Source organism: Pseudophryne corroboree, chromosome 3 (genome assembly GCF_028390025.1).
Source record: "Pseudophryne corroboree isolate aPseCor3 chromosome 3, aPseCor3.hap2, whole genome shotgun sequence".
NCBI lineage: Eukaryota > Metazoa > Chordata > Amphibia > Anura > Myobatrachidae > Pseudophryne > Pseudophryne corroboree.
The window spans coordinates 436,300,374-436,322,394 of record NC_086446.1 but is presented as its reverse complement, the minus strand read 5'-3'; the positions used below and the strand labels follow the sequence as shown (position 1 = coordinate 436,322,394).

General features: G+C 47.1%; 1 long non-coding RNA gene across 1 annotated transcript in view; it reads left to right on the top strand.

Annotated features, from left to right (window-relative positions):
• Positions 1–1,938: 1,938 nt before the first annotated feature.
• LOC135055878 (uncharacterized) overlaps positions 1,939–22,021 on the top strand; it is a 79,166-nt gene continuing 59,083 nt past the window's right edge. The window contains exon 1 of the long non-coding RNA XR_010243835.1: positions 1,939–2,037. This is a non-coding gene — a long non-coding RNA (uncharacterized LOC135055878). The remainder of the gene's footprint in view (positions 2,038–22,021) is intronic.

The window sequence follows — 22,021 nt, the reverse complement described above, 5'->3', positions numbered from 1 at the left end:
AGCTGGACTTTGAGAAGAGATGCCCCCTCACCGACGGCCCTGCCGGCTTCCCCCCACGAGAGGGAAACAGTGTTAACTGCAATTCACAAATTGTATCTTCAACAGGTGGTGGTTAAGGTTCACCTCCTTCAACAAGGAGGGGGTTATTATTCGACCATGTTGTAGTCCCGAAACCAGACGGTTCGCTCAGACACATATTGAATTTAAAATCCCTGAACATATACCTGAAAAGGTTCAAGTTCAAGATGGAATCGCTAAGAGCGGTCATTGCAAGCCTGAAAGGGGGAGATTTTATGGTGACTCTGGACATAAAGGATGCATACCTTCATGTCCCCATTTATCCACCTCATCAGGCGTACCTCAGAATTGCGGTACGGGATTGTCATTACCAATTTCAGACGTTGCCGTTTGGTCTCTCCACGGCCCCGAGAATATTCACCAAGGTAATGGCGGAAATGATGGTGCTCCTGCGGAAGAAAGGTGTCACTATTATCCCGTACTTGGACGATCTCCTCAGAAAAGTGAGATCAAGAGAGCAGTTGCTGAACAGCGTATCACTTTCTCTGGAAGTGTAACGGCAACACGGCTGGATTCTATATATTCCAAAGTCGCAGTTGCTTCCTACAGCTTATCTGCCTCTCCTAGGCATGATCCTAGACACAGACCAGAAAAGGGTTTATCTCCGATAGAGAGAGCTCAGGAACTCATGACACTGGTCAGGGATCTATTAAAACCAAAACAGGTGTCAGTGCATGACTGCACTCGAGTCCTGGGAAGGATGGTGGCATCATACGAGGCCATTCCCTTCGGCAGGTTCCATGCGAGGACCTTCCAATGGGACTTACTGGACAAGTGGTCTGGATCACATCTTCAGATGCATCGGTTAATCACCCTATCCCCCAGGGCCAGGGTGTCTCCCCTGTAGTGGCTGCCGAGTGCTCACCTTCTTGAAGGTCGCAGATTCGGCATTCAGGACTGGGTCCTGGTGACCACGGATGCCAGCCTCCGAGGGTGGGGGGCAGTCACACAGGGAAGAAATTTCCAAGGGCTGTGGTCAAGTCAGGAGACTTGCCTTCACATCAACATCCTGGAACTATGGGCCATATACAACGCCCTACGTCAAGCGGAGTCCCTGCTTCGCGACCAACCGGTTCTGATTCAGTCAGACAACATCACCGCAGTGGCTCATGTAAACCGCCAAGGCGGCACAAGGAGCAGGGTGGCGATGGTAGAAGCCACCAGAATTCTTCGCTGGGTGGAGAATCACGTAAGCGCACTATCAGCAGTGTTCATTCCGGGAGTGGACAACTGGGAAGCAGACTTCCTCAGCAGGCACGACCTCCACCCGGGAGAGTGGGGACTTCATCAAGAAGTCTTCACGCAGATTGCAAGTCGGTGGGAACTGCCACAGGTGGACATGATGGCATCCCGCCTCAACAAAAAGCTGCAGAGATATTGCGCCAGGTCAAGAGACCCTCAGGCGATAGCTGTGGACGCACTGGTGACACCGTGGGTGTTCCAGTCGGTCTATATATTTCCTCCTCTTCCTCTCATACCCAAGGTGCTGAGAATCATAAGAAAAAGAGGAGTGAGAACAATACTCATTGTTCCGGATTGGCCAAGGTCGTTATCCTGTCATGTCTACAGATGGTTCTGCTGCTGCTAACCCAGTCCCAAAGACATCCCCTAGAGCCCAGCCACACAACAGAAACAGGCACAGCCAGTCAAAGCCTTTATTAAATAAAAACTTACAATTTACACTGAGTATCCTGACCAGGGCTAAACAAGAGAAAGCTTAAATCAATAAAGGATCCAGGAACACACTTCACAGCTGCGTCAGCCTGCCTCGAGGACACAGAGTGAAGACACGTCAGCTGACCTGCTCCAGCAGGATTTGTTTTTTACAAACAAGAAAAACTTTAATCAGGAAACAAAAAAAGTACACTGCAGGTCAGCAGATAACGGCTCTTTGCTGCAGGGAGGGCTGTTAACGGCAGCTAAACCCGACGAAGCGGGCACAGGAGGAAAGGGGCAGCGGTGAGTCATCAGAGGTTTTAGTAATAGCAGAGGGGAATATCGCCGCCATAGTAGCCTATGGCAGTGCGATATTAGGCACAGTACTTAGCACAGGCAGATAACAGTCAGAGAAAATGCTTTAGTACATGCAGAGAAGCGATATGTACAAGCATTTTCACTGAATTTTTCGTTGTGGAGGCTTATCTCCTTTTAGTACATGGACCCCTTAGTCTGTTTTCATGGATAAAAGCAGAAAAGCAGTCTCAATACCCCTTTCATACTACAAGCTAGGAAATTGCCAGGTCTCAGCCCTGACACTAGTAAAGAGCAGGGTTGGGACATGGGGTTGGTTGTTTCACACTATGGGTGTAATTCAGAGCATACTTACCTACTCTACCGGAAGCTGCGGGAGGCTCCCGTTTTTTGGGGTAGCCCCCCGCACCACCGGAAGAGTGGGCAGGTCTCCCGCATCCTGCTCACACCCTAGTGATGCGAGCAGGATGGAGAGATAACCTCCCGCTTTCGCGGGTCCCCCCCCCCCCCCCCCCCCCACTGCAGTGCACATGGTTTTGCCCAACTGCCAACAATTACCCCCTATAAGCAAAATCCTGGCTTGATGCGGGTTGTTATGGTAGTGTAAAGAGGATATAAAGGGGTTTGTTGCTTGTGAGACACCCATGCCATTTAAAGAACATCACTGGCTGAAGGCCCACAAAATATCTGGCAGTTTGCCCCCCAGCAGTTAGAATAATATCGCCTCAAAAAATCCTTGCCTAAGAAATGTGAAAATTAATAAAAAATAATGAAGTGTGGTTTGAATGATTTTAGATTTAACTTTTGTTGACTGAGGAGATGCATGGGGGGGGGTATCCAACTAGCAGTGGCACTTTGCAGCTGCTAATAGGAGCCCCGATGCCAGCACTTGTCGGGGATTATGTTCCGGGTGCCTTGGGCACCTGAAGCATAATCTGTGATAATGAGCCGCCCTGATTCATGTGGTATCTCGGATGATAAAAATGGCTTCTAATTGGATACTGCTATAATGACAATTGACCAAACATTGCAATATCCAGCCATTTTTACCGTCCGAAAAAGCATCAGGGCTAATAGGATACTGCCCATAATGTACTGCACAGTAGCGCTCACAATGCATGATATAGCATAGTTTAGTGCACCAAGCTGGTAATATGCCACACACATCTTCTACTGACATGCCCCTTTATACAGTATGTCAGCCTCAGTCCTCAGCTCATGTATTTAAATACCAGCTCGGTACCCCCACTTGCAGATGTGTCCTCATCATTCCTTCAGTCATGCCAAACATCCCCTCTCAGCGCACTAGATCCTGGGAGACTGCTAGCGGGTTTTTTTTTTTTTTTTGCATCTCTTGCTGAAAATGCAGCTTAGTCACAACACGATGCGACTAGGATGCCCAAGTAGCCTGCAACACTTGTATTTCTCATACGTCCTAGAGGATGCTGGGGACCACATCAAGACCATGGGGTATAGGCGGTTCCGCAGGAGCCATGGGCACTCTTAAGACTTTTTAATGGGTGTGAAATGGCTCCTCTCCCTATGCCCCTACTCCAGACCTCAGTTTTAGAAATGTGCCCAGGCAGACTGGATGCACTCTGAGGAGCTCTACCGAGTTTCTCTGAAAAGGACTTTTAGGTTTTTTATTTTCAGGGAGATCTGCTGGCAACAGACTCCCTGCTTCTTGGGACTGAGGGTGCAGAAGCAGAACCAACTTCCTAAAGAGTTTCATGGCTCTGCTTCTGGCTGACAGGACACCATTAGCTCCTGAAGGGTACTGAACGCTAGCTGTGTCTAGATGCTCACTCCCACAGCACGCCGTCACCCCCTCAGAGAGCCAGAAGTCAGAAGACAGGTGAGTATAAGAAGAATTAACTTCTATCAAGTAAGTGATGGCTGAGGTACGGCGCTGCTGGCGGGAGCACAGCGCGCCATTGCTGCCCACACACAGGCACTGCAGGGCGCGGGGGGGCGCCCTGGGCAGCAGAAATATATCTCAAAACTGGCTAAAAGGCGGCATAAGGTGCCAATGGCACAGCCCTACCCCCGCCAGTATAAATATTGCAATGATTACTGAGTGTAAGGACGCGACGTTGCGGGGGCGGAGCTTCTTCCTCAGGCAGCCAGCACACTGCTCAGCGCCATTTTTTCTCCTCAGGCTGCAGAGAACATGCTGGTCCTCTCCTCCACTTCTGACAAGTACAGGGTGATATTTGGGGGGGCACAAGGCATTGTGGTGCATTTTATAGTGTGATTATCTGTATAAAAGCGCTATTTGGCTGTGGGCATGCTGTGTTCACACTCATTACATACTGGCGCTGGGATTGTGAACTGGGTGCTCCTATACTGTGTCCCTCTGACAGATTTTACTGTGGGTCTGTCCCCAAATAAGTCCCAGTGGTTCTGTGAGTGTGCTGTACACGTGTGAGGCATGTCTGAGGCAGGGAGTTCCTTCTCGGAGGAAGCCATTTTAGGGACACAGAGTTGTAATGTGGTGGCGCTACCGGCATACCAAGAGCCTGCATGGGTGAAAGAGATACGTGACAGTATGCATCTGATTAACCAAAGATAAGATAAGTCTGAATCTAAGGCTGCATGCTGGAGAAAATCTGTGGAAGATGTGATTTTTCAGGATTCTGTTATTCCTTATGCAGGCGGCCCCTCTGGGTCACATAAGAGACCATTTGCGAATGTTGTAAACACTGATACCGACACAGACTCTGATTCTTGTGTCGACGATAGTGACTCCAGCGAGATAGATCATAAATTGGCGAAAAGTATACAATATATGATTGTGGCTATAAGAAACGTGTTGGAGGTTACAGAAACCACTTCTGTACCTCAGGAGAAGGCTTATTTTTATAAGGAAAAGAAATCCAAAGTCACGTTCCCTCCTTCCCACGAACTGAATGCTCTCTTTGAGGGGATGTGGGTGAGTCCTGATAAGAAGTTTCGTATTCCCAAAAGGATTCAAATAGCTTACCCTTTCCCGGCTGAGGACAGGAAAAAATGGGAATCACCCCGTGTGTTAGACAGTGCACTTTCCAGGTTGACAAAGAAAGTAATTCTCCCTGCACCTGGCATGGCTTCACTTAAGGAGCCGGCAGACCGTAAAATGGAAACTACATTGAAATCCATTTATGTAGCCAATGGTACACTGCTCAGGCCCACTATTGCCCGCGCGTGGACGAGTCGCGTTATTGAAAAAGGTCAGAAAGCGTGTCATCAGAAATTAACACGATTGATAAAGATGAGATTCTACTTAAGTTAGGGAATATCAAGGACGCAGCCACCTACATGCTGGAAGCAATGAAGGATATTGGACTCTTGAGTTCACAAGCCGCTACCATGGCAGTATCGGCTAGGTGGGCGTTGTGGATTCGCCAGTGGAACGCGGATGCAGATTCCAAAAGAAACATGGAGGCTCTCCCATATAAAGGTGAGGCCTTATTTGGCGATGGCCTGGATGCGTTAGTCTCGGCGGCTACCGTAGGTAAGTCGACATTTTTGCCGCCTGCGCCGGCAAAAAAGACCTATCACCCGCACATGCAGTCCTTTCGGCCCAATAAATACAAAAAGACGAGAGGTTCCCCCTTCTTTGCAGGTAGGGGAAGGGGAAAGGGAAAGAAGTCCCCAGCGGCTTCCGGTTCCCAAGAGCAGAAGTCTACCCCTACTCCTACCAAATCTTCAGCATGACGCTGGAGCTCCCTTGCGGGAGGCCGCTCGGGTGGGGGCACGTCTCAAACTGTTCAGCCAAGGTTGGATTCTGTCTGGCCTGGATCCCTGGGTATTGCAAATAGTATCCCAGGGATACAAGCTGGAGTTTCAAGACGTTCCCCCATGCCGATTTTTCAAATCGACCTTGCCTGTTTCTCCGCCAGAGAGAGAAGCAGTAACAGCGGCAATCCAAAAATTGTTTCAGGACCAGGTCATAGTCCTGGTACCGTTGTCACAACAGGGGCGGAGTTTTTATTCAAGCCTCTTTGTTGTTCCGAAGCTGGACGGCTTGGCCAGACCGATCCTAAACCTAAAAGATCTGAATTGCTACCTGAAAAGGTTCAAGTTCAAGATGGAATCACTTCGGGCGGTAATTTCCAGTCTGGAGGAGGGGGACTACATGGTGTCGGTGAGCATAAAGGATGCTTACCTGCATGTTCCCATTTATCCTCCTCACCAGGCTTATCTGAGATTCGCGATTCAGGATTGCCATTACCAATTCCAGGCGTTACCTTTTGGCCTCTCCACAGCGCCGAGGGTATTCACCAAGGTGATGGCGGAGATGATGGTCCTCCTTTGTAAGAAAGGAGTCAATATAATTCCTTATCTGGACGATCTCCTGATAAAGGTGAGATCCAGGGAGTAGTTGTTACAAAACATCTGACTCTCTCTGTCAATACTCCAGCAACACGGGTGGATCATAAATTATCCAAAGTCACAGTTGGAACCGACTACAAGGTTGTCTTTCCTCGGGATGATTCTGGATACAGAAGTTCAGAGAGTATTTTTGCTATTGGAAAAGGCTTTAGAAATACAGAAAATGGTAAAACAGATACTGAAACCATCCTGTGTGTCGATCCATCAGTGCATTTGGTTGTTGGGGAAGATGGTGGCGGCCTAAGAGGCCATACAGTTTGGCAGGTTCCATGCCAGAGTATTCCAGTGGGACCTGTTGGACAAGTGGTCGGGGTCACACCTGCACATGCACCGAAAGATAATCCTGTCGTCAAAAGCCAGGATTTCGCTCCTGTGGTGGTTACACAGCTCTCACCTACTAGAGGGACGCAGGTTCAGGAGTCAGGACTGGGTCCTGGTAACCACGGATGCAAGTCTCCGAGGCTGGGGAGCAGTCACTCAGGGAGAAAACTTCCAAGGACGTTGGTCACATCAGGAAGCCTGCCTTCACATAAACTTTCTGGAGCTGAGAGTCATTTACAACGGCCTTCAACAAGCGGTACATCTCCTTCAAGACCGTCCCGTGCAGATCTAGGCGGACAATGTAACAGCAGTCGCGTACATAAACAGGCAGGGCGGAACGAAAAGCAGAGCGGCAATGGCAGAGGCGACAAAAATCCTCCGCTGGGCAGAAAAACATCTACAAGCTCTGTCGGCAATATTAATTCCGGGAGTAGACAACTGGGAAGCAGACTTCCTCAGCAGACACGATCTCCATCCAGGAGAGTGGGGCCTCCACCAAGAAGTTTTCTCAGAGGTGACAAGTCTTTGGGGAGTTCCTCAAGTAGTGTTAGGGTCTCCTGCCCTGTGCTGCCACGTCGTCATGGCAACCGGGAGACAAGTGCTAGCGGAGTGACCTGAGCGCAGCTGATACTCCGGTTCGGGTCTTTTGCTGTGCAGTGGTTATAGGCTCTGTGCATGGCAGGGGATCCGGTGCTGGTTTTTGTGCTCACAGTCTGTGAGGTCTGAGTGGGGCGTGGACAGCACCTGCTTTATAAGGCCTCTTCTCAGGGTAAGCAGATGCTGCTGAATCTTTGTTGGTTAGTCAGTTTCTGAAAGTTAGCCAGTACTGTGTAGCTTTGTATTTGTTTGTTGCTTACTGCAAATAGGCCTGGGGATTTGGTATTACACTCTGCCAATCCAGACCTAGCAGTAAGACTGGAGTCAGTCGTTTAGCTTGCTGGGGTTCTGTTACTACTCTGAACTTAGCAAGTTTGCGGCTGTATTCTAAGACTTGCCTGTCTAATCCTGTCTCACTGTGCTAGGTGTCAGGGGTCAGTTTAGTGGCAGTAAACTGAACCTGTGCACTGCAAGTGAGAATTAGGATTGTGGAGACTCTCCTTGTGTCTATCATTCCATCTCTGACCAAGGAGTTTACTGCCACACCCGTTGGTAACCCTTTAGGGTTTTGCTGTTGCCCTTAGCAACAGCATTTCGGGTTCTCTACGTATTAAAACACAACATCTTGCTTTTCCCATCTGAGCAGTTCTAATACAAGGGAGATACCCAGTTCCTTAGCCTCTGGGCTTCTCTGTTCACTTTGTGTGTATTTTGTTAACCTATCACCTTCTGTGTACGTTATGTCATATTCCCCAGTCTGTCTGTAAGTCCATTTGTTTTGCATAACAGTTCAAACACCAGTACATTCCTGCAGGCACTGGAGTGCATAACAGTCCTGACACCAGTACTTTCCTGCAGGCACTGGTGTGCATAACATATTCAGCAGCCTAATACTCCTGTTGAAATTTTGTGGGAATATGGAGCATACCCCTCAAAATACGTTGCAACAGGTGGTCGATCAGGTGCAGGTCCTGACTCGACAATTTAATGATTTGTCCATTAAAATGCACACCTCCCAGGCTGCTGGCGGAGCTCCCGCAGCAGCAGCACCTGCAGGGGTTAAGGAGCCGAAAGTAAATCTCCCGGATTGTTTTTCTGGAGATCGCTCGCAGTTCTTTTGTTTCAAGGAGAGCTGCAAGCTATACTTCCGGCTTAGGCCTCAGTCTTCTGGGTCGGAGATTCAGCGGGTGGGCATAGTGATTTCCTTGCTACAAGGAGACCCACAGGTCTGGGCATATGGGTTGCAGCCTGACTGTCCGTCGCTTAAAAGTGTTGATGCTTTTTTTACGGCACTGGGCATGTTGTATGATGACCCTGACAAGACGGCCCCAGCCGAGGCTCAGATTTCGATCCTTAAGCAAGGGCGAAGGCCAGTTGAGGTTTACTGTACGGAGTTTCGGAGGTTGGCCCATGATACCCAGTGGAATGACCCAGCCCTGAGACACCAGTACCGAAGAGGTCTTTCTAACCAGATAAAGGACCAACTGGTACAATATCCCTTGCCTGATAGCTTGGATCAGCTCATGCAGTTATCCATCCGGGTGGATAGACGGCTGAGAGAGCGTAGGCTTGAAAGGGAGACTGAGATTTCCTTCCTTCCCAAGGGAACCTCAGACTCTGAGGAATTTTCAGAGGAGCCTATGCAGATTGGGGCTACCCGCCTCTCCTCGCGTGAGAAGACGCGGAGGAGACAGCAGGGGTTGTGTTTGTACTGTGGGAATAAAGGTCATGTGGTAGTATCATGCCCAGAAAAGCCGGAAAACTTCAGGGCCTGAGGGTGATGGGAAATATCCTGTCAGGCCAGAAGTCAGAATTTCCCAAGAAGACTTTTATCATTCCGGTGACCTTGAAGATCCTCGGTCAAACTGTCAAGACTGAGGCCTTTGTGGACAGTGGGGCCGACGGGGTTTTTATGGACTGCCAATTCGCCCTGAAACACTCTGTTCCCTTAGTACCCCTGGCATCGGAAATTGAGATTTGTGGGTTAAACGGGGAACCATTATCCCAAGGTAAAATTACCTCTTGCACTAGCCAGATTTCTTTGTTTATTGGAGCCACACACTCTGAAAAATTGTCCTTTTATGTGACTGTCTGTACTTTTGCCCCATTGGTGTTGGGGTTACCCTGGTTAAGGGCCCACAATCCTCAATTTGACTGGGTCTCTGGGGAGATTCTTAGTTGGGGTACTGATTGTTTCAGGAGTTGCTTGAGCCTTCCAGTCAGGCTCTCGCAGCTAAGATTGCCAGGGTGTTATGCAGATTTTGCGGACTTGTTCTCCAAAAAAGTTGCAGAGGTACTACCTCCCCATCGCCCCTATGACTGTGCCATTGATTTGTTGCCAAATGCTAAGCTTCCCAAGAGCAGGTTGTACTCCCTGTCACGTCCTGAGACTCAGGCTATGGCAGAGTACATTCAGGAGAACTTGGCTAAGGGATTTATCAGACCTTCACAGTCTCCAGTTGGGTCGGGGTTCTTCTTCGTGGGTAAAAAGGACGGTTCGTTGCGACCCTGCATCGACTTCAGGGAATTGAACCGTATCACGATTAAAAACTCATACCCACTGCCTCTCATTTCGGTCTTGTTTGACCAGCTTCGTACTGCCACCATTTTTTCTAAGATTGACCTACGCGGTGCGTACAATCTAATCCGAATAAGAGAGGGGGATGAATGGAAGACTGCCTTTAATACCCACTCAGGGCATTATGAATATTTGGTGATGCCTTTTGGGCTCTGTAATGCCCCGGCAGTCTTCCAGGACTTCATGAACGATGTGCTCAGGGAATATTTGGATAGATTCTTAGTTGTATACTTAGATGACATCCTAATCTTCTCCCATTCCCTGGAGGAACATCGGAAGCATGTACGCTTAGTCCTCCAGAAACTCAGAGACCACCGGCTTGGGGCGAAGCTGGAGAAGTGCGAATTTGAAGTTCAGCAAATCGCATTTCTAGGATATATTATCTCCCCAGAAGGTTTCCAAATGGAGGGTTCCAAGGTACAGGCAGTCCTGGATTGGGTGCAGCCCACTAGTTTGAAGGCGCTTCAGCGTTTCCTGGGCTTTGCGAATTTTTATAGACGATTTATCGCTGGATTTTCGTCTATAGTGGCGCCCTTGGTGGCACTCACTAAGAAAGGGGCGGATGTTGCTCACTGGTCTTATGAGGCTAAAGCGGCTTTTGCCCGTCTCAAAAGGGCATTTGTTTCGGCCAAGGTGCTGCGACACCCAGATCCAGAGCGTCCTTTTGTGGTGGAGGTGGATGCCTCTGAGATGGGTATTGGGGCAGTGCTTTCTCAGATGGGAGTGTCTGATAATCGCCTTCATCCCTGTGCTTACTTTTCCCGTAAATTTTCGCCTGCCGAGATGAATTATGACGTGGGTAACCGGGAATTGTTGGCTATTAAGGATGCACTCGAGGAGTGGAGACACTGGCTTGAGGGGGCTAAGTTTGTGGTCTCAATTCTCACTGACCATAAGAATCTGGCATATTTAGAGTCAGCGAAGCGTCTCAATGCCAGGCAGGCACGATGGGCTTTGTTTTTTGCTCGCTTTAATTTTTTGATAACATATCGCCCTGGGTCAAAAAACATCAAGGCTGATGCGCTCTCGCTGAGTTTTGCTCCAATCCAGGAGACCACCGAGGAGCCGTTGCCCATTGTTTCCCCATCATGTATTAAAGTGGGCATTACCCAGGACCTCTTATCATTAGTCCTTAGAGCACAGGAGCAGGCTCCTCCAGACCTTCCGGTAGGTCTTTTGTTTGTGCCTCCTAGGTTAAGACAGCGAGTGTTCCTGGAATTCCATGCCAAGAAGTCTGCAGGTCACCCGGGTATTGCCAGAACTCGGGAGTTGCTATTTAGGGCGGTGTGGTGGCCCTCGGTGGCTAAGGATGTGGATCAGTGGGTTCGGGCATGTGACATCTGTGCCCGAAATAAGACTCCTAGAGGGGTTCCGGTTGGCCCATTACATCCACTCTCTATCCCATCTAAGCCATGGACCCACATTTCAATGGATTTTGTGGTGGACTTGCCCAAATCCTCGGGGATGACAGCCATCTGGGTTGTCGTTGACAGGTTTTCGAAGATGGCGCACTTCGTTCCACTGGTTGGGCTGCCATCGGCCAGACGCCTGTCTGAATTATTTATGCTGCATGTTGTGCGTCTCCACGGGTTGCCACTTGATGTGGTCTCTGACCGCGGATCCCAGTTTGTGGCCAAATTCTGGAGGGCATTTTGTTCCGATCTCCAGATTTCTGTCAGCTTGTCGTCGGGCTACCATCCGCAGTCTAATGGGCAGACTGAAAGGGTGAACCAGTCCTTGGAGCAGTTCCTCAGGTGTTATGTCTCCAAGTGTCAGACTGACTGGGTTGCTCATCTGTCCATGGCGGAGTTTGCCTATAACAACGCGGCTCACTCTGCTACAGGGATCTCTCCATTCCTTTGTGTGTATGGGCATCATCCTAAGGCCAATTCTTTTGACCCCCTGGACTCCACGCCTGGTGGTTCCTCTGTGGTTTCGGTCCTTAGAGGTATTTGGCGGAAAGTGAAGAAAGCCCTTGTGTCTGTGTCATTAGTGACCAAAAGGGTTTTTGATAAGCGGAAAAGACCCTGCATCTTCAAATTAGGAGACTTCGTCTGGTGGTCTACCAAGAATTTGAAGTTGAGACAGCCATCTCATAAGTTAGGCCCCCGGTTCATCGGCCCTTATAAGATCACCAGGGTTATCAATCCGGTGGCATTTCAGTTAGATCTGCCCCGTTCTTTGGGTATCAATAAAACCTTTCATTGTTCCCTTTTAAAACGGGCGATTAGTAATCCTTCTTCCAGTGGAAGACCTTCCCCTCTTCTGATACGTGGCCAGAGGGAGTTTGTTGTTGAAAGGATTCTTGACTCCAAGGTGGTTCGGGGTCGGCTGTCATTTTTGGTGCACTGGAAGGGGTATGGCCCGGAGGAGCGGTCGTGGGTGCGCAGTTGTGATCTTCATGCCCCCAGACTGATACGCTCTTTCTTCTCGCAGTTCCCAGATAAACCCGGTGGTAGGGGTTCTTTGACCCCTCGTCAGAGGGGGGGTACTGTTAGGGTCTCCTGCCCTGTGCTGCCACATCGTCATGGCAACCGGGAGACAAGTGCTAGCGGAGTGACCTGAGCGCAGCTGATACTCCGGTTCGGGTCTTTTGCTGTGCAGTGGTTATAGGCTCTGTGCATGGCAGGGGATCCGGTGCTGGTTTTTGTGCTCACAATCTGTGAGGTCTGAGTGGGGCGTGGACAGCACCTGCTTTATAAGGCCTCTTCTCAGGGTAAGCAGATGCTGCTGAATCTTTGTTGGTTAGTCAGTTTCTGAAAGTTAGCCAGTACTGTGTAGCTTTGTATTTGTTTGTTGCTTACTGCAAATAGGCCTGGGGATTTGGTATTACACTCTGCCAATCCAGACCTAGCAGTAAGACTGGAGTCAGTCGTTTAGCTTGCTGGGGTTCTGTTACTACTCTGTGAACTTAGCAAGTTTGCGGCTGTATTCTAAGACTTGCCTGTCTAATCCTGTCTCACTGTGCTAGGTGTCAGGGGTCAGTTTAGTGGCAGTAAGCTGAACCTGTGCACTGCAAGTGAGAATTAGGATTGTGGAGACTCTCCTTGTGTCTATCATTCCATCTCTGACCAAGGAGTTTACTGCCACACCCGTTGGTAACCCTTTAGGGTTTTGCTGTTGCCCTTAGCAACAGCATTTCGGGTTCTCTACGTATTAAAACACAACATCTTGCTTTTCCCATCTGAGCAGTTCTAATACAAGCAGACAAACAATTTGGAAGCTGCTCAATCATACCTGGAGATAATTATATATCAGGTGCTGGAAGGGGGAGGGGTCATAGACAGACAAACAAAGAGGAAGGGGGGTGCAAATCCCCACCCCCAAATTCCCTTCCGCACACTGAAAATTACCTGTAACCAACCCTGAATCTATCTGGTAATAAAATTCAGAGAATTTGTCACAAATGTTTGCAAACACATGTTTAAGCTGCTGGCCACTTCACGGCTTCTCTGATACAGCAGTCCTAACTACTTAATAGCAGTGCCCACATTGGGCCATGTAATTTGTCACAGTACGCCTCATGATAAAGGTCATTACTAAAACATTTCCAGACAGAGAGCTAACTTACCAGGGAGCAGTTCTAATACAAGGGAGATACCCAGTTCCTTAGCCTCTGGGCTTCTCTGTTCACTTTGTGTGTATTTTGTTAACCTATCACCTTCTGTGTACGTTATGTCATATTCCCCAGTCTGTCTGTAAGTCCATTTGTTTTGCATAACAGTTCAAACACCAGTACATTCCTGCAGGCACTGGAGTGCATAACAGTCCTGACACCAGTACTTTCCTGCAGGCACTGGTGTGCATAACAAGTAGACATGATGGCATCTCGTCTCAACAAGAAGCTTCGGAGATACTGTTCCAGGTTGAGAGACCCTCTAGCAGTAGCAGTGGATGCGCTAGTGACCCAGTGGGTTTTCCCGTCAGTGTATGTCTTCCCTCCACTTCCGCTGATCCCAAAGGTACTCAGGATCATAAGAAAAACAAGGGTTCGAGCAATCTTCATTGCCCCAGACTGGCCAAGGAGGGCTTGGTACCCAGATCTTCAGCAGTTGCTCATAGAAGGTCCTCTGCCTCTTCCTCCTCGCGAGGACCTGCTGCAGCAGGGGCCGTGCGTGTATCAAGACTTACCGCGGCTACGTTTGATGGCATGGCTGTTGAGCGCCGGATCCTAGCCAGGAAGGGTATTCCCAAGGAAGTCATCCCCACTCTTATTCAGGCCAGAAAGGGAGTAACGTCGAAACATTACCACCGTATTTGGAGAAAATATGTGTCTTGGTGTGAATCCAAGAAAGCTCCTACGGAAGAGTTTCATTTAGGACGTTTCCTCCATTTTCTACAGGCTGGTGTGGAAGCGGGCCTCCGATTGGGAACAATCAAGGTTCAGATTTCGGCCTTGTCAGTGTTCTTCCAAAAACAATTGGCCTCTCTTCCAGAGGTTCAGACCTTCGTGAAAGGGGTTCTGCACATCCAGCCTCCATTCGTGCCTCCAGTGACACCATGGGACCTTAACGTGGTGTTGCAGTTTCTTCAATCGGATTGGTTTGAGCCTCTACAAGAGATAGAGTTGAAGTTTCTCACTTGGAAAGTGGTGATGCTATTGGCTTTGGCATCGGCAAGACGCGTGTCTGAATTGGGGGCCTTGTCTCACAAGAGCCCTTACCTGATCTTCCATGAAGATAGGGCAGAGTTGAGAACTTGCAAGCATTTTCTTCCTAAGGTGGTTTCATCTTTCCACATAAACCAACCTATTGTTGTGCCAGTAGTTACTGACACATTCACTGAGTCAAAGTCTCTAGATGTGGTTAGAGCTTTGAAAATCTATGTTGCTAGAACGGCTCATATACGGAAAACAGAGGCCCTGTTTGTCCTGTATACTCACAACAAAATTGGGTGTCCTGCTTCCAAGCAGACTATTGCACGTTGGATCAGAAATACGATTCAGCAAGCTCATACTACAGCTGGATTGCTGTTACCGACGTCAGTAAAGGCCCACTCCATTAGGAAGGTGGGCTCATCCTGGGCGGCTGCCCGGGGGGGGGGGGGGGGGTCGGGGGGTCTCGGCATTACAACTGTGCCGAGCAGCTACTTGGTAAGGGTCAAACACATTTGCAAAGTTCTACAAGTTTGACAACTTGGCCGATGAGGACCTAAAGTTTGGTCAATCGGTGCTGCAGGGTCATCCGCACTCTCCCGCCCGTACTGGAGCTTTGGTTTAAACCCCATGGTCTTGATGTGGTCCCCAGCATCCTCTAGGACGTATGAGAAAACAGGATTTTAATACCTACTGGTAAATCCTTTTCTCCTAGTCCGTAGAGGATGCTGGGCACCCGTCCAGTGCGTACTTTACCTGCAGTTTAGTTATTAGAGTTACACAAGTTGTGTTATCTTAGTTCAGCATGTTGCTGCAATTAGTTCATGCCTGTTGGCGTGTGTTATATTGAATATATCTCACCGATAGTATTAAAATAAGTCCTTCCTCGAAATGTCCGTCTCCCTGGGCACAGTTCCTATAACTGAGGTCTGGAGGAGGGGCATAGGGGGAGGAGCCAGTTCACACCCATTGAAAAGTCTTAAGAGTGCCCATGGCTCCTGCGGAACCGCCTATACCCCATGGTCTTGATGTGGTCCCCAGCATCCTCTACGGACTAGGAGAAAAGGATTTACCGGTAGGTATTAAAATCCTGTTATTTGTGTGCGACGGAGTGCTGACTATGAAGTATGCACCAGGGGACTGTGCTCCTTCATTTGATATGCACAGTCTCCTGGTGCATCTAATACTCCTTTTCCATCTGTAGCACGGGTCGCAGCCCCCTTTCCCACAGCGCTGCCGGGTTGGTGACGCTGCTAGTGACGCGGCAGGGGCGGTGCTGGGAGATCACATGATCTCCCAGCGTCGCCTTCCCATACACTGTGAACGGGAGCCGTGTCGCCTCGACATGGCTCCCGTTCACACTACACAGCTTACCGGGTTGAACACGTGTTCAACCCGGCAAGCTACCCGGGTAGGATTCCCGGATCACTTGATCTGGGAATTTGCAGGGGGACCCTTTTCCACTAGGAAAAAACACGGGTAAATGTTCGCCCCCGTGCATTTACCCGTGTTTTAAAAGCTAGTGGAAAGGGGTATTAGTCGCATCATGTTGCAGCTAAGAAGCACTTTTTGCCAAAAAAAAGACACCTGACGCTAGTTGCATGAGATCTGGTGGTTCACTCCAGGCAGGTATCTCACTGTGGAGTATTGAGGCTAGCTGTATGAGGACACATCTGTAAGTATGTGCCAGCCCAGTCTCCCCTTTATGTTACTTATCGCTCCTGCTGCAGCCGCCAAATTCTCGTCAACATTCTGTCCGGCTTTAGTGGTGGCTACCCAAATAAGGATGTTGCCGTATTACAACATCACTGTAAATTACTTCCAAGGTCCAGAGGGGGTGCTGGTTGGGCTGTGTTTGGCTGCACCAAGCTTTAGGTGTTCTCTTGTCGTTGCACATAGGCTGTATGAAGTTGATGGTCTATTATTTCATTTCTGTTGTGGCTAAGTTATATTCTACATCTATCCACCTTTGTTCAGTGGGCCTATAATATGATTATGTATGTTTTAAATACATATTTTCTATGTATGATTCTGTGAAAGTGTACCCTGCACCTCCTAGTTTTACTTTATATGTAACCAAGACATGTTTACTTGGGATGTAGTTATGTGACTGGTGGCTAAATCATGCACCCCTTCAAATGCTGACTAGTAGGGACTTTTCCTACTCTTGAGTGTCCACGCCACCCATAGAGTGGGAATAGAACCTGTGGCGTGGTGAGCGCAGCGTGCCCGCAAGGGGCTTGTTGCACTCCTCCCGCCCCCCCCCCCCCGCCAGGATCCCCATTGGCGGTAACGCATACCAAGCCCGTTTACATATTTCATGAGGGCACTAACTAGTGTAAGATTGGGATACGAGGTTGGAAAGAAATAATTGTACATTCAAGCTGCTAGTGCTAGAGCTAGTTTAAAAAAATAAATAAATAATAATTCTGGCAAGCATAGTGTACCTGTTTTAGGCAGATATTACCTGATGGCAATTCGGCTTAATGGGGGGTCTGCCCAAATTGAATCCCCCCAATGTATGGGGCAAGAATCATTAATGGAAACACCTCCCAAAACCTACATGATGGTCTAACTGAATTTAAAACACCGGTTATAAAAAAAATAAAAAGTGAATGGCCAGTTTAGGCTACACGAGTTTAAAAAATATAAAGATAAATATGCGGACGATGTATGCGTTAGTTACAAATGTCATGTAAACTATAGAGAAAGTTTTTGCTGTCACATTCTGTACAACATACAGTATGTTAGAATAGCCTTTCTTGGCTGACAATCTTTTGTTCCATGGTAGCAGTTTGTATCTCACAAAATACAATGCTTCAACTGAGAATTACACTGAACAAGCAAACTATAAACCCTAACATAACCCCCATGCCACCAATTCTATGTCACCCGCCCTCCTACCAGAATATTTTTAGGGTCAATAAACCATCATAGCTAGACATATAAAATAGGAATTTAATACATAGCGGTAATTCCTTTTCTCGTAGTCCGTAGGAGATACTGGGAAAGATTAGTACCATGGGGCATAGATCGGGTCCATTGGAGCCTGGCACTTTAAGAAATGTTAAACGTGTGTTGGCTGCTCCCCTCTATGCCCCTTCACCAGACTCAGTCTAGGAAAACTGTGCACGAGGACACTGACTTACTTTGAGAGAAGGAAAACATACAACAGCAGCAGTGAGGCAACGAACCAACACACAAGATAAGAAATAGCCGTACTAGCCAGAACAAAGGATAGCCACACTAACAAAAGCAAAGGATAGCAACGCTAACCAGAACAGTAACAGGGACAACAACCGCAGACCCAACCAAGAACTTACAACCAGATAAGCAGGAAATATGAAGCGCTGAGGTGGGTTCCCAGTATCCCCTACGGACAACCAGAAAAGGAATTACCTGTAAGTATTAAATTCCTATTTTCTCTAACATTCTAGGGCAGGGGTAGCCAACCCTGGTCCTCGAGAGCTACCAACAGTTCACATTTTCCAGGTCTACTCACAGAATCACAAGTGAAGTAATTAGCTCCAACTGTGGATTTTTTAAAATGTGTCAGTTAGTAATGACTACACCTGTGCACCTGCTAGGTGAGCTGGAAAACGTGAACTGTTGGTAGCTCTCGAGTACCAGGGTTGGCTACCACTGTCCTAGGGGATACTGGGATGGATTAGTACCATGGGGAAGTCCCAAAGCTCCCAGAATGGGTGGGAGAGTGCCGAGACCCCTGCAAAACCGCCTGACCAAACTGAAGGTCCTCACCGGCCAAGGTATCGAACTTACAGAACTTTACAAACATGTTCGAACCAGACCAAGTAGCAGCTCAGCACAACTGCAAGGCTGAGATGCCATGGGCAGCCGCCCAGGAAGAACCCACCGACCCAGTCGAGTGGGCCTGAATAGAACTCGGAAGCAGCAGTGCCGCAGAAGAATAGCCTGTTGAATGGTCAACCTGAGCCAACGAGCAATGAACTGCTTAGAAGCAGGACATCCAATCTTGGTATCGTTGTAAAGGACAAAGAGGGAGTCAGACTTCCTGTGAAGAGCTGTCCTTTTGACATAAAAACATTCAAAGGCTGAACCACATCGAAGGACTTTGGAGCAACTGATGCGTCATACATCACCGGAACCACTATCGGTTGATTAATGTGAAAAGCTGAAACCACTTTCAGCAAAAACTGGGCGAGCTCTGAGCTCCGCCCTATCCTCGTGAAAAATCAAATAAGGACTCTTACAGGATAAGGCCGACACACGCCTCGCAAAGGCTAACGACAGCAACATGGCAGTCTTCCAAGTTGGAAACTTTAACTCCACCCTGTGTAGAGGTTCAAACATTCCGACTGGAGAAAGGTCAGAACCACATTGAGATCCCACGGAGCCGTGGGAGGGACAAAGGGTGGTTGAATGCGAAAGACACCCTTTAAGAACGTCTGTACCTCTGGAATTACAGTCAGCTGCCTCTGGAATAATATGGAGAGAGCCGAAATATAAACCTTGATGGAGCCCAACCATAGGCCCATATCCACCCCTGCTTGCAGGAAGAGTAGTAAATGGCAGAGTTGAAATTCCACAGTACAATATTGTCAAAGTCAAAAAAATATTACATAAAGAGAACATACAAACTACACACATATAAGTCGCTATACTTGCAAATACTCGCAGCGAGCACAGCAATACATGGTAACATACGCATTTACACGGACATGCCACAGAGATGGATTCGACACTTATTTCATACAGTACATAATTATAATAATATCAAGCGCCAGACATCATGATGATTTAAAATTATCTAATGAATTAATGTCATGAATGTGTATTATTTGAATGAAACAAAATAGACCTGTCATGTTTACTATTGAGGCAACCAGATTGATGTGTAGATTCATTTGATGCTTGTTGTGAAGTTGTGGGACATTGCAGCGGATAATTATGATTGAATGTATAAAAGCTAAAATCACTTTTATTAGAACAATAGATATTCCAAACAGGTGGTGGACAGGAAACTCAGGCCAGTCCCTTTGGATGTCCTCAAGGCTGAACCTGTTCAGCATATACAAAGGGACTGGTGACTCATCGTGAACCCCTCCCCCAGAAACTAGATAACACACTGATCACACAGGAAGTTAGTTCCTGTTTTGGTCTCAGAGGAAGATGGAGTCCCAGTATTACTTTACAGAGAGAGAGAGTGATATGGAAAGACGAATTTATATAACTTAAGGATAATGGTATTGTATGCTGGCATGTAACTGTATGTAACTGTATGTAACTTTATGTATTAACTGCTTACTGTGTGAGTTGTAATCATGTAACTATAGGTATACTGTACTTTGTAATATATATTGAATCTATATCCTTTTTAATAACAAATATATACATCAATGAGCTTTGGAACTCAGATAATGTGTGGGTGTATTGTTTTCTCTTATGGGATGCAGTGTTTTGCGATGTATAGCGCACATTCATGGGATATGGTAATAAGAGGTGCAGGCGTTTACAATATATATTAGAGCGGTCATTTTAAATATTTGTGAGATTCAATTTGGAATTCTTAGATGGGGGCTGGTCCGCGATATCACGTTCTTAATGATGCACTGTACATTATAAACGCGACGCTGTGGTCGATCAGCTTGTGACGGACGCATCCTAAAGCTGAGAAAATCATCATATCCGTGTGTATTGTTGTGTTATTAGTAAGACGCTGATATGAAATTCAAGGGACAATGCGTTTCTCATAATATTTAAGATGCTAAAATGTATTTTTATTGTTGCAAAACAAGGTTCAAATAAGTCATATTGTGTTTGATTCAGATTGGATTGCTTATCTGTTAAGTAGGGTTAAAAGTACATTTAAAAGTTGCTGCATAGCCTTGATATAGTTTTTATTTTTAACTCAGGCCTAAAATAACTTCTGGTGCTTCTATGATGTGTGATTTATTTGTGACAAAGGAAGCCGCATGGTCTGTCCTCCATTTTGGACTAACCACATGGCCTGTCCACCATATTGTGTAACCCTCATGGATGTGGAAGGGGGAGGAGCAGCGGCCATTTTGGGAAGGTCATTTTCTAAATGGCTGATTTTCACTGCTCAGAATAATCAGCTTTCCTTGGTCACATCAAACACCATTTATGAGTTACCAATGCATTTATTTAACCCATGCCATAGTCAATTACAAATAGTTTCAGCTGGGCCTAGTGAGAGTTAAGAGATGAATACTTAATGTAAGAATTACACAAAGATATAAAATAAAAAGGTTTTTTTTCTTTTACCTCTAGGATTTAGTTAAAATCTGCTTGCTAGTTTAGGATAGCCATTGAAATGTTAATTAACCTGTCCCACTACCCTCTTGAACAGGCATATGAACCTCTGTTGATATGCAAATTAGAAGCACTGAATGGGTAAATGAGTCTCATAGGAGACCAGTGAATGGTACATATATATAATATTATTATAATTATGTGTATATTTATATCAGTGTATGTTCTGCAAGATAGTTATCCAATCTGAATCATATCATTTAAATTATTGATTATTGCTAGATTCATTATAGATCTGTGTGAAATAGGATACATTTGTTGCTATATAGTTAAAACTGAAATAACAGTATTTTAAGGAAGTAAGCGTAAAGACACAAACGCAGGTCTGCATAAAAGTTTATACAGAACAAGTTGTGTCTAGTGGGCAATAGTAATTAGTATTGTTCACATTTAAACTTAGAGCTGTGTGATTTGTTTTATTGCGGACGCAGGATTTTGTACACGTGTCTCGGACAAAGTAAAGGACTGCGCATGCAGCGTAAGAGACACGCACGGTCGCGTGTTTGCGCAAAGTGCGTAAGAATGCGGGCGCTGAGTACAAATTATACAATAGTGTTGTTTAGTTCAAAAGTGGGATAGTAGACATTTAATACAATAGCATATAATTATCAGATTTCAAAAGCAGGTTACTCTAAATTTAGTTTAAAAACTGTATTGCCTCTGGGGTAAAGCTGCCTATCTGAATGAATCCAAATTTTCTGTACAGAAAAAAAAAACAAAGTGTACTTGAGTGAGCGAACGTAGGAGTGAGTGAAATTCGAAACCCGGAATTCGGGATCCCGTCGTTTGGTACATCAAGTGAGTGGAGGCTTTGTGGCGTGAGAAGGCTGACTCACTTGGTATTGCGCTCCGGACTGAGGGTCCCAGTTTGTACAACGACCCGTGGTTGTACGGCAGATAAGGTACAAGTACCTATACGCTGTGCGATTGGACCGCGCGTTTGTGGGTGCGATACATAGTGCTACGTGATATCCTTTTACGAGCTTTTGCGTAAAATCGCGGTATCATTAGCGCTATATAGAGCATACGCAAGCGTGACTTGTGTATAATAAAGTGCATAGGGAGTTTTCGTAGGTCTCTCTCAGGAAAATCTCCAACGACCGATACTTTACTGGAAAGGGTAAGTTATTCCTAAAAACTTCCAGTAAATATAGGTCAGATAGGGCCCTAGGTTGGGTACATTGCCTTCGCTA